Source organism: Rhea americana, unplaced genomic scaffold (assembly GCF_003343005.1).
Source record: "Rhea americana isolate MKP2758 unplaced genomic scaffold, rheAme1 scaffold_9, whole genome shotgun sequence".
Taxonomy (NCBI): Eukaryota; Metazoa; Chordata; class Aves; order Rheiformes; family Rheidae; genus Rhea; species Rhea americana.
Window position 1 is genome coordinate 8,381,856 of NW_028187088.1, and position 14,814 is coordinate 8,396,669.

General features: G+C 41.2%; 1 protein-coding gene across 2 annotated transcripts in view; it reads left to right on the forward strand.

Moving 5' to 3' along the window:
• Nucleotides 1–1,591: 1,591 nt before the first annotated feature.
• Nucleotides 1,592–14,814, forward strand: part of RESF1 (retroelement silencing factor 1) — a 24,387-nt gene continuing 11,164 nt past the window's right edge. For both annotated transcript variants that reach the window (XM_085323976.1, XM_085323977.1), the window contains exon 1: nucleotides 1,592–1,690. The gene's annotated coding sequence lies outside the window, so the exon portion shown is untranslated. The remainder of the gene's footprint in view (nucleotides 1,691–14,814) is intronic.

The following is a 14,814-nucleotide window of genomic DNA, read 5'->3' on the forward strand; positions in this document are numbered from 1 at the left end:
GTTGTTGCATTTACCATTTGGAAAAAATGCCAAATACGTTCATCCTAAGTCAACAGTTTGTTTACTTCCTGGTCTTGCTACAGAAATGTAGCAAGGGTAAGTTAAATAAATATTTGTTGTGGGTTGACATTTCAGTTACTGTCCTGTCTTAGCACAACAGTTCCCACGCCATAGGTCTGTGCCTCCTGCTGCCTTTATGTTAACTTCCTCCTACAGCAACATGTAGGACGAAGGACATTATTTCCTGAGTCTTCACTACATGTCCTAATATCCCCTTGACTAGTGACAACAAACTGGCTTTGGAAGCATTTTTATATACGTATATATATATATATATATATATATATATACACACATATATATATACACCTTTTAGGAATCAATAGTTACTGTGATCTTTTGCCTCATTACCTTATTTCACTCCTCATGGCCTTAGGCAATATTACTGACTCACATACTATCCTTAGGTTTTCCACATTTAGGTACCATCTGGTTCCAGTTCAGTTGTGCTTTTTTAAAAAATAAGTGATATTGTAGAACTTACTTGTAGATATGTGGGTTTTTTAAACAAGAATGGCTTGTTCTTGAAAGGCTATATATGCAGAGTACTTGCTGATTTTTATTTTTTGTCTGTTTGGAATTTGCAGATCAGTTGCAGTTCATGCTGAAAATGGTAGAGTTGTTTATAACGTGAGGTAGCTGCTCAGAGAGATACTGTTAGACCTTATAGGAACAGAGTTGTGCAAAGGTGTCAGATGTTGTTGGCATGATGAAGATACACTAGTGGTGAGACTGAGAAGAGATAATGAATGCTGTATTTTCTTCCTTATGCTAGTGGATTCAGGCAACTCTGAAGCATACTGTGGAAAAGTTTTATTGTTTTGTGGATCTAGAATGACCACCAGTGTTCTAGGAATTCCCCAAGGAGAGCTGTAACTTCATGAACTGCATTGATGTGGCTTGATATTGCTAGAAAGCAATTGCTATTCTCGTGTCATGTATCAGATCTGTAACTAACTAACTTGATTTTGGAAGGACCATCATTAGTCTAGCAGAGAACTGTGATACTATTAAGATCTTACTTGTGGACTGTCAGCTTGAAAAACATGCCTAAAACAACGTGTGGATTTTAGACGACAAATTTCCCCCAATTCAATGTGTTTTATGTGTTGTCATTGTTACGGTCCTTTTTTCTTCTCCCTATCTCCCTTCTATTGAAGGAGCTGGTAGAATTTGCAGAAGGATCTCAGTGTGCTGTTATGCAACAGACCAGCAATTAGCCTTGTGGTTTTGAAAATTTCTTTATCGTTAGCAAGATGCTAAATCAGATCACGGTACCATTTAATTTATGACCTGGCACATCTGCTACTCTTCTAGAGTGATGAAGCAAACTACCTATCATCATGTTAGAGCATGATGGAAAGCTATCCTTTCATTTCAGTAAGAGGAAAGTTGCCATACTGGCCCATACTTGCAGAACACTTCCCATGTGTCCTATTGCTAACAGTGACAGTTACAGTGTTTTCCTAAGCTTCTGTAAGAAATGAATTTACATTGAATACTTCTTACTGAGACATACCTTTTTACTTTCTGACAATTTATATTTTAGGAACTGGGGAGCTGTAGATTGTGTCTGCACTGCATTGGAAAGACATGTAGTCAAAGCAGAGACCTGTAATGCCTCTAAACTGTAAGTGAACTAATTGGGATATAACTAATACTAGCTTGCCTTGAACCTAGGCATATCTACCATACTAAAATAGTGTAGCTGACAACAATACAAAAGTGTTTTGTAGCACTAATGTCATACCCAGACATAACACAAAATAATTTTACATTAGTATGTCATCACTGTGATTGCCAGAAGGTTTACGCATGTAAGAGGCGTGGGAAAATGTGCAAGCAGTGAACCTAGTGACGGAACTTGGAAAATTAAGAGCAAAGATAAGCAAAGAATGATGATTAGCAAAACCAAAAATGAGTGAAACTGTATCAGAGCAGATGAGACATCATCTCCTCCTCCCCTTTTTCTTTTTTCCTAGGAGGGTGTGGCAGAGCACTTCTAATCCACTACCTCCTTATCTTGGGCCCAAAATGTAGTGGAGTGCAATTACTCCTCCCCACTGCCCCTTTATCTCAGGCCATATCTGACTGCAAATAACTGACAGCACCCAGTGAGGGCCAGGAGGAACTAGGCAATGGTAGTTGCGACTGGTGAGGCCAGAAACAGGCTGAGATTAGCAAAAATGATGTATTTTCCCCAACAGGGCATGAGGTCAGCAAAAAGGTGTATCTCCACACCAAGTATCATATGACCACGAGTCAGACTACGTGTCTATAAATAGTGCTGCAGCCTAGAGTTCATTGAGCTTCCTCATACAGCAGTGGGCTGCACAGCAGTAAATCTCCCCTTGAGTTGGGATGCCTCTCCAGTTACTCTCTAGGAGTTAAGAGAACCTCTGACAAGAAACTGTTGGAGGTAAGAAATCAAGACTTGGGCAATAACAAATGTGCAGTAAGATTCACTTGCGATGAGTACGATGTATGACCATCTTCAATAAATTTGTTTGCAGTAAACCCAAAGTTTATACCCTCCACCTTGTGGCAGTTTGGTGTAGTCGGCAGGATGATGGCTAGTGACCTCATAACAATCTACTTATGGAGGCATGGAGTGGAGGAGTCTCCCAAGTTCTTCCCCAGATGGGTTCACAATCATTAGTATGAGCAGGGAGGGGGGACTTGGAAAGGCAACTAGACTTAGCTAGGGGTAAGAGTAAGGATGGCTAAAATAAAGGCATAATCTAAAAATGCTGGGGGCCTGTTTGGAGGGAGCTTATGCTTACAGGGAATAGTGAGTAAGAACTAACTGCCCTCTAAAATGAAGCCCAGGGCCAAAACCAGCAATGTCTGCTACTACAGATAGGAAACGATCATACAAAGGAACAGTTGAAGATTGAACGAGATAAAAGGAGGGCAGTAGAAGAGAAGTTTGAGGTGATGCTGGCAAGGGAGTCTAAAACTTTTGGCCCTGTCAAAATATGTCGAGTGCTCGTAGACCAAGGAACTTGAGATGGGGGCATCTGATTTGATTCAGGTGATAATCAGCCCTGGTCTCTCCTCCAATAGTGGGGAATGAAGAAGGAGATACAGAAGATGATGTGTTGATAAAAGGGTAGCATCCATAGTAAAATCTGAAATCACTGTGGGACCCCAGGAAGACAACTGATGGGAGGCTACTTGTACCACCCCATTTGACCCCTTGCAGCTAGTGAGTCTCCAGGAAAAAAATCTGTTGAAAACCCGGAGAAATGGAGACAGAGTGAGTAATAAAAATAAACAAAGTGGGAGGAGATAGGATAATGTTGAACAGGGCAGAGGCAGAAGGATTCTGAGGACCAGGAGTTTTCCTCACAGAAGGTTCTCCTGACAACTCCATTCTGCTGGTGGGGAGGTCACCTTCATTCTTTGACTTCCTGGGCTGCCTTTTGGGCATGGGGAACCAATCCCCGTGAGCAGGTGGAAGCCGTTAGCTGTTCATCCCTTAATGGGATTGACTGAGGCARTAAACAAGGTTGACTGTCTACAAGAGTTTGGGGGATGGCTAGGCCACTTGCCTGTATCATACCCAGTGGATCTGGCATACCTGTAGCCATTGATAAGAGGTTGAAGGCGTACTTAGTTTGACAGCAGGAGGAGAAGAGCACACTGACAGCGTAATAGGGCAATCCAGGACCCTCAGCAGCAACAACCTCTCTCCATATCTGTGTGGGCTGACCTCTTAACACAAAGTGGTCACTCATGGATGGGAAATGGGATGGGATGAGCCCATGCTACCATCCAGGGCCCAGGACTTGCCAGCTAAGGAAAGTGGTCAGAACCGCAGTCAAGGGGGAAGGGAAGTTCACCTCACAGGCAGAAAGGGAAAAAGGAAATCRGCTATGGCACACAGTGCTGCAATTAGGTATACCTAGAGCTGCTTTACACAGGTAAATGGCAGGGACAATTGGTAATCTAATAGACCTCTTTCTGCATTTATCCCCTGCAAGGTAGGAAACAGGAGGGCACTGCTCCCACTGCACCTCCACACCCAAATAACATCTCCTCCTATCTTCAGGAGGAGCTAAAGGCTGCAGAGGCAAAAAAAAAAAAAAAAAAAAAAAGGTCCTGGACTGGTATTGGGCCTCAGCATCTGGAGAAAGGGGCCTTCCATTTGGACCATGTGGAAGGACCCCACATCTGCCTTCTGTTAGGGACACATCAAATCCCAGCCAAATTCCTTATTGATGCAGGGGCTCAAATGTCCACCTTCTCAAAGGTGGCAGCAAATAGGGTAGGGGTCACTGTGGGGAGGCACTGAGTCAAACTACTTAGCTATACCAGTGGAAGCGAGGTGTACCTGGTAGCAAAAGCTTATCTGCGCCTTTCTGACAAGAACCAAGCAGCCCTGTACCAGCTGGCTGATGCCGAGAGCAGGGACAGTGTCTTGGAATTTGAGTTACTGAATGGCAGACAGTGGTTACTCCCAGACAGACAGTAGTGCCTGAGCATTTGGGAGAACAGTAGAACAAATCACAGAGTATCTGCAATGTAGATGGAAAGCAGGAAGTGCAAGCTGCGCTTGAAAACAGGGAAATCCCTGTGGTCCATCTGGCAACACGATTACATGGTGCCCCTACCTTTTACAGCCATGGGGTAGAAATATTTCCTAAGTCGAGTAGTTAGCTGGCTTACTAAAGGTATACCCGTGCTCCTCTGCAAATGGGGAGAACACAATGAGGKGATTTTTGGGATGGTTCTCAAGCTTACCAACACCTGATAACGGTAAGCGATAACAGTAGTCATTTTACTGCCACAAGAACACAGAATGGGGCAGAGGAAGAAGGGATCTAATGGACACTCCATACGTCTTACTACCCACAGGCCAACAGTCTGATAGAGTGAGCAAATGGCCTGCTCAAACATGTATTGGAAGTACGTTGACTGAACTGGGAAAATGGTTATGGAAACAATTTACCATTTGAATAACAGGCAAGGACATTGTGGGAACCCAATAACGTGAGCCTTCATTCCCACTGTACCCTATGAGTCACAACCATCACCTCCCAAGGCATACCCCATAACCTTAGAAGCAGGACAACCTCTCATGGTTGAACTTTAACATATAGGCCCCGTACCCATGACACTTACTAAACCTGAGGGCCTGCTTGTTTGGGGCAGCTCACTTGGACGGCAAAGGAGTGAACCGCTGTATTAGCTCAAGATGGACATATCCCAGTCATGAAGGGGTAACCCGTCTGGACTCGTGCTGTGGAGGCACGCTGTTCTTATTTTGACAGGATCAGTGAGCGAGGTCTGAGACTGGTAGTACTGCTTATTATTTTCCCAGATTGCTAACTCTTAACAGAGGAGGTACTACCTAGAATCTCTATGATYCTACTGTTGAAGGAGGGAGGAGTCTGCGCCCTCTTCTTGAATAGAGTGGCCATGGTACATGAAAACACGAGGAATAGCAATAAAACTGGGGAAGAAAAGATAGCCCTCTTTGATTCTGGAGAGCTCTTGAGGCTTGCCATCTTCACCTTCAAAGACTGAACCACCAAGGGCTATAGCCACTAGGTGCCAGCTACATGGCGTCAGCTTTCTGATGTTGTGTGCTTGCGTTACTGTGGGAGATAAGTGTTAATGACTAACAGTTTTGTATGTTTTATGATAAGTAGAGCTCGTGATTAAGAATAACCTTTGGCAAGGTCTATTATTATTAAGTCTAGTAAAGTTTTATTTTGAAGATTGAAGGTAGTATGATATAGCAGTCTTCTAAGCACTCCCATTCTAGTAGTCTCTAATTTCCTAACTGATATATATACATGTATATATGCACAGATATATGTTCATGTGCAACAGACCATTCTTCCATGAAGCTGTTTTGCTACTTTTTGGACCTTTTTTTGTTTTGGGCATCTGCCTGCTGAGTTGCACTGAGCTCAATTTAATTGTTTTGTGAAAAGGTGTATTTATTAACTTAAAAATTACAATCAGATAATTTCGTTGGCATTCTCTAATTCTTCTCATGTCACAGGACCAGCTTTTTATAGCTATTCTTATAATTTGGTGCTTCTCACTTGAGTGATTTGATCTCTGTTTCATTATTACAATGTTTTTCTTATTACTTTTTCTGGCAAGCTGACAATTCAGTTGAGTGACTTGTTTTATGTTGGTGATGGCACTTGTTTTCTTTAAACTTATGTTCTTTAAACTTATGTTCTTTTATTTCTCTCATAATCTTTAAAGTAGATGGATTAGTATTAAAAAGTGGATAGTCTCCTTCTAGTATCTATATTTTGTCAAGCCATGTTTTATTTGGACTAATGTTGTTGCCGAACAAATTTAGTTATAAAATATCAATAATATCACCATAATTTGACAGATACCAATAACAAATAGTTGTTAAAGTGTTGTATATAATATCCTTTAATGAACCATTATTTTGTAGAGCAACTTGTGCTAGGATCACTGAATATATAGCAGCTTACTTGATTGTACTAATAAAACATTAGCTGTGTTATCAGCAAGTCACACCTATAAGATAGTGGAAGGAAAAGAGAGACCTCCTTAGGAGTTCCAAGCTACTACATTGCGGTCACAGTMACTTGAACATGTATGGATTTGTGTAACACCTTACTGCAGCTACCAAAGCCAGACTCATTGGCAATGCCACCTTTAGGTTATATATAGGACTGCAGCAAAACCAAACAGTTGTGTGGGCACCATAGCTTCAGAACTGAGTGTGCAGAATTGATTAGCCTGTTATCCYGTAATGCTGTATACGGAAACATTGTCTTATTGTCGTTCAAGGAAGTGGGTCGCCTGTGCTTGTCTCTGGTCTTGTTTCTTGCCTTTAGAGCTTGGATGTAAGTTGGGCACAACACTAAGGAAGTGGGCCCTTTACCTTATCTGTAAATCTACTACCTAGGTCTGCTGCCTGGGCACAGACCGGCTCCTACAGTTGGATAAGCTATGGCTGTGTTCCCTCTCTTGTTGTTACAAAAGGTAGGATGCTTGGGCATGTTGTATCCTTGATATAGATATGTCTTAAGTCTCTCCTACCATGGCCTATGAAGCCATATCTAAAAGATACAGGGTCACACCAAAATGTAGTTATGCTTAAAAGCAGTTTCAGCATGATGATGCATTTAGGAAAGTAAGACAAGATAGCATTGTTTCCATAATATTAGGTGACAGTATTGCCCCAAAACTGATTATATCCTGCTATATTTTGTTTCTGAAGATACCGACAAATAGCTTGCTGCAGGCAAGTAGTCTTACAGCATGGCAACCATAGAACTTTTTTATAAGCTATGCCTGTTCTCGTTTCTTCTATTTTTCTGATTTGAGCCAGAGAATGTCTGATATTTTTATTGAATAAAATATTCTAAAGTACATTCCTGTATTCCTTATTTGAATTCCATGCTGCTGTTTTGTGCTTTGCTTATACTTTTCAAAAAAAATTTGGTAACTTTCTGGCTTAATCATCTGCCTTTATAATGAAATAGGAAGCTAAAACTGGCTTTTAAATGCAGAATTTTAAGTTCATAACTGTGGAAAGAAAAAGCACCTGCCTGTGAAGCAGGTCTGATACTGTCATTTTGAGAAGTAAAATCACAAAAGGGAAGAGGTGTTTTTTCCCTCTTTCTTTAGTTTTCAMAATTACTTTGTGAAACACCAACTAATACATGATCTGTGAAACTAATGCGAGAGAAGCAGGTGTCTGTACGTATAGCAGTAGGATACACAGAGCACATATTGCCACCACTGGGGCTTGCAGTACRATTCTAAGTTTCTTCTTCTTTCCATCAACTTGTGTGTGTGCTAGAGAATGACTAGATCTGAGCTGACCAAAAGTTTAGCATAAGGCATTTTTCATAAATCCAGGCCTTTCAGTAACTTGGATATCTTATATTAGGTGTTCTGTGAGTAGCAAGCAATATATTTGCTAACCATGGTGATGAAAGACAAGTTAAGTATTTCTGTCAGAAATACAGACCTGATAACTGCAGGCCTAACCACAGAAAGCAGTGCAACTGCAGGATCATAGCAATACCATGACAACTTCCAGCCTCAGATTTTTGTAAATGTAGTGGTAACCTGTAGGTGCTGTGCAGGCCAACATATCCAAATCAACCTTTTTTTTTTTTTTTTAGTTAAGCCAGTGCTTCAGTTAGTAAGAAATAAAAGCTGATTACAAAAAAAAGGGGGGGGGGGGGCAAACTGGAGGAGAGCCTTCTTGGGAGATGATCTTTCTTAGGGTGGTGGTTGATTGAGGCTAGTTGTATCACCTGCTTGTGTGAATTTAGAGAAACTAAGCACCAGAGGTCTCCAGTTTTCTTAATAAAACTCTTGAATTGCTAAGACAGACTGTGGTGTTGCTGCATCTGTGAGTTTCTACATAAAGGATTTAAGAGCAACTAATGAGAACACCAAACCTGTCTGAATATCTGCGCTGTAAGGGAGAGGGTAATGAGTTTTGATCAGAAATCAATCTGTCAGGGAGAACTGATCAAAAATGTTTTGCCTTTCAAACTGCTTCAGGTTACAATGACACAGCTCAGAGAAAGGAGACATGAAGCATTCTTTATGCCTGATTAAAATATTTGCAAGGGGGCTTATGCTGCAAGTGAGCCAGTGATGCTTGCCTTGATGGAAGGGAAAGCTTGAGAGGCTTTAAAAGTTGTAAACCAACCTGACTGCTGTCTGTTTCTGAAGAACTTGGCTGCAAGAGTGATGACTTTAAAAAACAAAACAAACAAACAAACAAACAAACAAACAAAAAAACCCTCTAACTGGTTGTAACTCTCATTTCAATGCTAAATTCATTGAGGGCATGGAGAAACCCTGATTGGTAAAAGAGAGCTTTGACAGAAAGTGCCTCTCTTTCATGCTAGTGTCTCTTTCACATTTGTTTGTGAATGTGCACAGCTATGCAGCTCCCTCTTGGCAACACGGAGTGGGCAACAACTGGTAGGGTGACAAGAACGTGAGAGYGATCTGTGCATGTGTAAGGCACTGATGCAAGCGTTCATTAGGGATCCCAGTAAGAAGGGCATCAGACTGTGTAAGATATTGATTAAAATTCCATTTATTGGAGATAATGTGAGAAGGAAAAATGGGATATCGTAGATAACCTTATGTCCCCCCAGATGCTGGCAAYCCTGAGTTGTACAGCATCAGGCAGCCTTCTAGTCAGGGCAGGACACACTGCACAGATCATACCCATGGTGAGCTTTGTCAGCATTATGGTCTTCCGAGCTTTTAAAGGATGTTCTTGGAAGTAAACAGCATTATTCCTCGTGTTCTACTGTCAAAAAAAGCATGTTCTATGAAAGCATGCTGCTTCACTTTATGATTAGTGAAGAYATGCAGGTGGTGTAATTGCCAGATTTTGCTGTCACCGTTGGCTAAGTTCATCCAGTGGTCAAGTGAAATGCATAGCATGGGCCTGTGTCGTCTTTGGTCAACTGCTGTACAGCTCACTAACTCCTCAACATAGAATAGCCTTCTGGTTAGGATCAATACGCTCAATCCCTTGATCCACATACAGCTGATATATTCTAAAGAAATTGTAATTTGTAGGTTACTTTGGTAAAACTTTTGGCTATTAGAAAGACTCTTGTATACAAAACAACTACCACAAGTATTAATATAAAGGTAATAATAAGTAAGAGAAATACTGATGCAAGAATAGGTGTAAAATAGCAGCAGCGTTGGAACTAAAACTCTCGAGGGTGTCCCACCACCAAGCAGTAGTTACATTAGTTACTTGCCTTGTGGTCTGGATGATGTATTTACTCTGATGCTACACTTGTATTTCTACAACATCATGCTGCTTTTCAGTTTTTATTAGTAATTATATTTCATTTTATAAATATCTTCAGGATCACAAAATGCTGTTTAGAAAATTAGGGGCTGAGGTAAGGACTGTGTGACAGACACACTAGGTYACTGAATGTAATATGTATGATTATATTGTTACTGTAAAATTAGGCTCAAAATAAAACCCTCTGATACTCAATTTGAAGTTTTAGAAAGCAGGCATTCTTTATTAYGGCGCCGGATGCACAGAGTATCGTTCCTCCTAATGTGCATGCTGCATGTCGCACTAAGCACAGCTTTTATAGCTCCATCCTATACATATTCATTAGATTTCCTGGAATCACTTTACATATTCATAACATTTCCTAGAACTAATTATAATATTCACATTGTGATTACACGTGCGCTTTGACTGTCTTCAGGTCYTCTGTGGGGGTCTTTGGTGGTCACTCAAGAGTGTTCTTTGGTTGAACTTTTCTGAGATCATGTGTTGTTGCTGCAGTTTCGCTGTCTCCATGCCTCTTTCACAATCATTCGGGCACTGGCACCTTCCAGACCAGGATGATCTCTTTTATCAGTCTTTATCAGTTTTTCTTCAAGGACATAGTCATTAATTTTGTATTGTTTGCTAATTTCCTTTACCTCTTAGCTCTTTTCCCTAATTAGCTTTACATATTCTTTTTCACAAAACACACACTGCCTCGACACTATCAAGGTAAGTATACAAAATGATCATAGAAGGCAGGAATGGAATTTTCTCCAAGGTCTAATGCATCAATATCCAGTATCAGACCTCGTGTGAGCACAGCAGTTCTCCCCATGTCATGGCTCAGTCACAGTACCTGACCCATCGCTGGTAGGTTTGTACAATATCTGCTCTCCTCTTGCAGAGGTTTTGGAGCAGATGTGTCAGTCCCCCCTACAGGGTATTGTCATGAGTGGGAGGTACACTACTTGCAWCTGCCTAAAGTTAAACAGTTCTTAGCAGTTAGTATAAACAGCCTTACAGTTGGATGTATTTTCACCTGTAGCAGTCCTGCAGTGTTAAGGGTGCTATTCCAAGGAGAACTTTTTTTTTAAATGTACGATAGGCTTATGATTGGATGGTATCCAATTGTTCATTGTCATAAGTTACTCTCTTGAAGGTTAATTCATACAGAGAGTTTGTTAAATCATGTGAACAATTTATTTAATTAAGTAAGCAGCCACAAGCAAAACAGCGCTGGGCGGCTGGGGAGTCTCAGCTCCGCCAACGGCGCGCGCCTCCTTCACATACAGTCCCCTTTTTATAGTCTGCGTTGTAATCTCCTGGTGCGTTTTGCGCATGTGTGAGTTGCTGGGGGGGTCGTCTGAAGCTCTCTRGTGGTCGTGGAGAGGAAGGCCGTGGTCGTCTTCTGTCTCTTTATTTTGGTTTGTCTCCTTGTGAGTGATCACAGGGGTTTGCTTATCTGTTGTGTTGACTCCCTTTTGGGATGCTGTTCTGTGAGAAAATTACAGGCGCCTGCTTATCTTTTCTTTATCCTTTTACCTTCAAAACCTCTGAGCAGCTTGTTGCTTACTTCAGCTCTTCATAGTCCTGCAAGATAGCTAGGGCCCCGACACTGGTTCCACAAGGGGTCATATAAGCTTTTGTGCTTACCATAATTTATTTGTCTGACACCATGTCTCAACCCTGATTGTTGTAAAACCTCCTCCTCCCCCTCCATYGGCTTATTCCTCCTTCTAAACAATGAACAAATAGTTACAATTTATTACATTCATAACATTAGTGATTAATAGCCTTTCTATGATTGCTTACCTATTGTACTCATTTGTTGATTTACKAATCCCTTGTTAGTGTTACTAGTGACATGTTGAAGAGGGTAGCAGAGATATTGAAGGTCTTGCAGTTAGGCCTAGAACTCAGAAGGGTTTATGTGAGTTTGCCAACAAGCAACCTCTCCCACCATTGTGCAGCATCTTTTGTAAACACGTGAAGTGATGCTCATGAATTTGAATACATATATGCACACATAATGTACATAGATTAGTATCTATAAGAGTTCARTAGGATGCTGAGGTTTCTGTGTTACCTTTTAAAAGGTAATAGATAACAATAGATTGTTAACAATTATGTTTGTCCAACAGCTGGAATACTTCCCTTCAAAGGAGCTTCCAAACTATTCAGTCAGCTTTTTTCATTCCTCTCTCTCCAGGTCTTCCTTATAATAAATAGATGAACTTTACACTTTATTTTAAATAAGCTGTTGTTATATTTATGCATAGATTTTTACCATCATCTTCTCCTCCTTTCCTGTAAAAGGAAGGTCTGAACACCTTCCTTGGGATTAACTTCTTGTTATGCTTAATCAATGTCACAACATAAGTAAGCAATGAGTAGGATACAATTTATTGGTTTGCCGGCATAGGCTATTCATATATCAGAGGAACAGAAAGAAAGATCAATCAATAGTTAGCAAATAAAGCAGAGTATACATACCACCAAGCAATTTGGGCGCTCAATCTTGAGGAGTTTCCCGGTCAGGCGTCCCCAAACCAGGGAGGAGGTGGCTTGTATCTGTCTCTCCTAGAGTAAGTCCCCTTCCCTTACCTGTAGATATACCTGACAGTAATGACCACAAATCATAAGACAAAGCTTTGTTTAGCCAGTGGAACTAGGATGTGATTCAGATGAAACAAGGATGTAGTTCCAGGTGGTCGGTTCTTGGCAGATTGTCCTGTTCACAGGACAGTGCAGCTGTCCAAGGTCTATTAATAAAGCAGGTTGCATCAGCCCTCAGGTATCTGCTCACATAAATAACTTGTACAAGAGTGGCTGGAGGGCAACCTGCGGAAGCATGTGCACCTTTGGTGTAACAACGGGCTTCAGTGTAGCCTCCCCATCACTTCTAGAAACACAAACACAGCTGTTAAGCTCAGTTATCAGATAGGTATCCTCTGATACTCATCTGTGTCATCTTCCTTCAGTATTGTTCTGTTCTGGTTCGTGGATTCATTGTTTYTCTGAAACGAACATTTCCATCACTGTGTCTTGCTGCTTTTTTTCAAGTTGTTTTTCAGAGGATTGCCCTGTAAAACAAAGCAAAAACCTACCAATTTCTCTTAAGAAACCATTTCTCTTAACAGGCCATTTCTCTTAAGATTACTTAGGGTTACATACACCTGTTAATTAAGTTTGAATTCTTGAATTGAATCTTTATGTTGATTTTTCTTTATAATCAGGAATTATTTTGCTACATCTTGAGACATTTTTCAGCTCCTTCCAGTTTATTTTAACAGTGCTGATACTTAAATATACTGGCTGTTTATGGCGTAAGCTTTTTCTTGTTTTATTACTGTGCCTCTAGGGCTATTTTCCATCTCTYACATTCTTGTGATTAGCTTCTGCAGCAGGACATTGAACATCAGCTATCACCTATCCAGGAGCTCTGACTCATACCCTCCAAATATTTAACTCTTCTGTCTTYATTAGCCATTCCTTTAAGCAACTCTTTACCACTTCATTTTCTTTCTGCATTCAYTCCGTGTAAACAGTGGATAAACAGCAGAAGATAGATGAGAAGACAAGCATGCTGACCGATCAATTATTCCAGCTGCCGAAACACTTGGTGTGCAGAACCCATAAGGAATGGCAGGTTGCAACCCTTAGACTTGTGCTGCATAGACATCAGTGTGGACTTGTGCACTTCTAAAGAGTTATTGCTTCGCTTCTTAACTGTATACYTGAAGAGTTACTGCTTCCAGTGTTATCTGTAGCAAATGTGCAGTATGCCATATTGTAGCCTTAAACCCGCGTACCCTTGAACCTTGCTGTGGGCGGATGCTGTGCGGTGCCTGGGACTGCCCAGTCACTTTCCCACAAGGTTCTTTGGGTTCCCCTTGTGATTCAGGGATTTCAAGCTAATAAACATATAATAACCTTGCTCCAGAGTGGTGTGTTTTACCTCTGTGTATTCCAAGTGTCATTTTACCACTGATAACACCCGATGAGTTAAAGGATGCTATTTTTTTTTCATATAGTAGTAGAGCTAATATATGTACCTTTTTGCTCCCAATGGAAATATCCTTTTCAACATACATTCAACATAACTGRGAGTTCTGACATCTTGCCCCATACAGGTTGATTTTTCTTTTTAAATRAAGAAATCCTTTTGCAATTGTTCTTTTCATGTAACTGTCCAGCATCCAGCGAGCAGGGTGCAGAGGGTTTGGCCTTAGCGTAATTTCTTGGACCTTTGTTTGCTCTTTGGCCAGTACTGTTTGCTGGTTGGAGTGTTTCTGCATATACTCCTTAGGTGAGTGTTGAACAATTCGGTCATCAGTTTTTAACAATATAAGTACATTTGCAAACAGATGTACTTACAAAAAACAGATGTTTGCAAATGTCCCCTCACACAGGAGCTCTGTCCCCAAAGATTTAGGAATGCTCACAGCTGAGTAACCCTGTCCCSTCCCGTTGCAGCTCTGTGCTGCCTTGTCATTTAAACACTTTGGTCAAGTTCAAACCAGTTTACAAGCTGGCCAGTGGTCACACCCCAGCAGTGGTGTGAAGTTTGTAGGCAGTAGATATCTGGTGAGGCACTGCCATCATGAAAGATTCCAACTGTTGAGTAGACCTATGCACTTGCCACACCAGAGATGTAGTTGCTACCAGCACAGTAAATCCCTAGTGAAGCCCTRCCACTATGGCAGACCCTGACCAGCTGGTAGACCCATGCGCTTGCTGCCTCACAGCATAAGGATTGCAGGTGCACTGGATCTCCGGCGAGGGAGATCTCTCCTGCTAAAGGTCCCCCTTAATAGAGCTAGTGCTTTTACSCTGCCTGATTATCTCACACCTACTAACTTGCATTAGGTATTTTCCTATTCTCTCCCTCTTTTTTTGCTAGCAAGTTCCAGCAATGGTCTGCAATTCTGTTTGGGTGTAATCTCACGTTGTGCAGCAGC